The sequence below is a fragment of the Alosa pseudoharengus genome, unplaced genomic scaffold, assembly GCF_046254945.1.
Source record: "Alosa pseudoharengus isolate Yale_2024_CS ecotype anadromous, Long Island Sound unplaced genomic scaffold, YU_APseudo_1.1 YU_APseudo_1.1_scf_18, whole genome shotgun sequence".
Lineage (NCBI taxonomy): Eukaryota > Metazoa > Chordata > Actinopteri > Clupeiformes > Clupeidae > Alosa > Alosa pseudoharengus.
This window is the reverse complement of record NW_027468650.1, coordinates 21,231,251-21,234,745: the sequence shown is the minus strand read 5'-3', so window position 1 is coordinate 21,234,745 and position 3,495 is coordinate 21,231,251. Positions and strand designations below refer to the sequence as shown.

Here is a 3,495-nt window from a genome sequence, read left to right as displayed (position 1 = left end):
CAGGAATCAAGTATTTTTGATTTCACCATGTGATGGGTTTTCCCAGATCCCATAACAAATGACCAGCACACGAGCCTCAAATGTCCTGACTCAGCGTGCAGTTTGTTTCTCTCTCTCTTTCTCTCTCTCTCTCTCTCTCTCTCTCTCTCTCTCCCTCTGTGTGTGTGTGTGTGAGAGAGAGTAAGTGTGGACGTGACCTTTGGTGAAATATTACAGTTTTTCTGTCAACCAGTCAGTAAACAATACACCAAAAAATAGAAAATATTGTTAAAAACATATAGTTCTCCGGGGAAAGTACATTTTTTATCTCATATTTTTCCATCATTGTCTTTTGATGAATGAAAACATTCTATCAGCTCAGAAATGACTACATATGCTTTGCAATTTTTTTGTTCTTCCTCCTCCTTGTACCCCTATTTTTACAGTAGGCTACTGTGTACCTGCATCTCACAAACTTGTCCTTTGTCTCTACTGTAGGCTAATTCTTGTTCTTTGTTGATATGAACTTGCAACCAGTCAAAATCTATTGAGCAGTACTGTAAACAAATAGAAAGCACAATGTTCAGGGCTATACAATTTGTTTATTGTACAGTATACAATGCACTGTACTACAGTATAAACGGATTTGCCTGTGCTCAAAATCAAACTTTCGACTCAAAACAATTTTACCAGTGTCCAAAACCAAACACTGCTCTCAAATCATAAACAAAGCGATCAAAATGATACACTATCAAGCAGTCAGTAAGCAATAGACCAAACAATACAAAACACATTTCTCAAAACATATAGTTCTCGGACAATAAACATTTCATATTTTTCCACATTGTCTTTTGATGAAAGAAAACATATTCTATCATAGTAGCTCAAAATTGATCAGAAATGACTACTTTGCTTTCTCTTTGCAATTTTTTTTGTTCTTCCTCCTCCTTGACCCCCACCTCGCATAAGAACTCGTCCTTGCGTCCTTGTACTCTGACATTGTTGCCACTTGTGTTTACTGGACACCATGCAAAACCATCAAACCTTATTTTCTGTGTGTTTTATTTTCTGTCCAAGCCACAGTTTCTCCTCTCATGTAAATTCATAGATAAACACAACATTGATTCAAAACATCAATTTCAGTTCTGTTAAGTAATAAAATTCACCATCTCAGTACAATGAGTATAGGCAACAGTGCAGGGGTCTAGAAAAGGCTATAAACTATGTTAACATTTGAATGAATGAATAGTATCATATTAATTTAAAAAAAGTCAATGTATTTACAATCAGATAATAATAAAATACAGATACAATCAGTTTTCCAGCCATGGCGGTCACAATCCAGACCCTTCTGTTGTTGACTGGTCAGTTCTGAATGCTGAACTTGGTGTTGGGGACGTGAGGCGAGACAGTAGTGTGGAGGCTGTGGATGCTCTCGTTCTCCTCAGGTTAGTCCTGTTAGTGCAAGCAAACATAAAATCTAAGATTTTAAAATATCTGATAGCTAATATTATCTTTCATAATAATAATATGAGTAGCAGCGGCTAATACAAGCTCTCATGGTTTGAGTTTTTGAACTCTAAAACGTCACTTACATAAATTCTTGAATCTTCCTCCTCACCCAAGGTGAAGAAGGTGTGCAACAGAATTGCTCATTCTTATCTGTGGTCAGGCTAAAATGATCAACAGAACAGTTTAATGTCATCACACTCTTACACCATATACTCATTCAATAATATGCATGAAGTTGTCAATAGCCCATATCTATGAGTTAACTGCAGTATAATCAGACATGTTTTCTTACATTACTGCAGCAGGGCAGTGGCCTGGCCTCTGATATCTGAAGGCAATGATGAGGTCCTTCACCTCTGCCTTAGACACTTGTTTACAGCAGGACACATGCTTTCCTGGCACAACTGCAGGACATGGTAAAACATCAGTCTGTTTTGCAGTGACTGTGACCACCACAGTACCAAACAACACAGTGCAATATCACAAAATAGCAACAATAATACACAGTATGTAAACAATAATACAACAAAGCACAAATGATCTACCTGCTTTTCCCCAATTGACTAAAACAATGAGGACAATGATAGACACTGACTCTTGGTAGACTGCATTTTCATTGATTCTCTGGTCTGATCTGGCAAGAGCACTTTTCACAGGGGAACATTTTAGCGGGAGTATTTAAAGCCCTCAGAAAGCAGAAGTGGGCTGTAACCTCATTTCCAAAACATCCCCTGCATTCCATTAACTAAACGCACCCACTACCCACCCCTGTCTTTAACTTGGCATGAAGTGAGGTCATCAGTAAATTGAGGCCAAACCAATCAAGTGGAGAGAGAAATTGCTTAACTCCCTGACATGATTCAGTCTTCCACTGAAGATCCTGAGCTATGTTATGCTTACGGTCTGCTAGTGATGAAACACATTTCTTCGAGTAGTTATCTATGAAAACAATGTCAGCGGTACTCACTCAAACGTCTTCTTCTCTTACATGTCCATTTGTCAACATCCGGTAAGCCTCACGATTTGCAAAAGAGGAAGGAACTGAAGATGTCTAAAAATAACTTCTCACCATGTTCTCTGCTGAAACAGAGCGTGGCAAAGAATGAAACAGCAGATTTGTTGCATGACGTGTAGAGATGGGGGGAATTCCGTGAGTGTTTTTCCATTTATCCAGGGGTCCTGAGAGGAAATTTCCCTCCATTAAAATAGCCTCCCCGCAGATATTCCAGCATAGACAACAGAATGAAGTGCACCACAGCAGCAACATTGTGGCTTTTTCCTCTGTCTATCCACTCAAGTTACTGGGTGGGTCCTTGAGACACTAAGATAGGGAGGTAAGATAAATTACATTTTTTGCCATTTAGTCAAAGGTCCAGAGCCATGTTTGACCGTAAGTCAGTTCAGTTCAGTCTTGTGTTGTGTTGCGTTTGTGGTGGAGTGTATTGCATAAAGGTAAACTACAGCAGTGATCAAGTTGATTGAGGTGTACTAAAGTTGGCCTGCAGTGGCTTTGCATATCCTTTAATTCTCACATTCAGACACTTCATTGAGTGTGACAGAGAAAGAGGGAGGGAGAGTGAGAGAGATCAAAGTAAAACAAATCATGAAACAAAGCAAAACAAATATCTGGAACATTGGGACAATCAATCCAAATCACAACCCAGGATTAGGATGCTACTAGTTACTAAAACAGATCATGAATTAGCAGAGCATATCTTCATCGTTCGAGATACAAAGCAGAGACAGATTCCACAGTGACTAGTGACCACAGTCTTGCTATAGAGAAAGGCCGATACAAAAAATACATGACTTCCAAAAGAGCAGCGGATCTGTTGTGACTGTACAACTGGTGAGGTCCTGAAAGTCTCCTGTACTGTCCTGTACTGTCCAAAGTTGAGCAGATTAAAAAGGATATTTTTACCATTCTCAGACAAAATTCACAATTTTAGCTCCCTTAGAGACTGATCAATTGACTAGGGCACAGACTAGGACTTCTTCTCCATT

General features: G+C 39.1%; 1 long non-coding RNA gene across 1 annotated transcript; it reads right to left on the bottom strand.

The window, feature by feature from the left end:
• Positions 1-561: 561 nt before the first annotated feature.
• LOC143131681 (uncharacterized) lies at positions 562-2,198 on the bottom strand. Its single transcript, XR_012988169.1, has 4 exons — positions 2,037-2,198; positions 1,784-1,895; positions 1,575-1,652; positions 562-1,434 (listed from the first exon to the last, which is right to left on the bottom strand). It is a non-coding gene; the product is annotated as an uncharacterized LOC143131681 (long non-coding RNA).
• Positions 2,199-3,495: the final 1,297 nt, after the last annotated feature.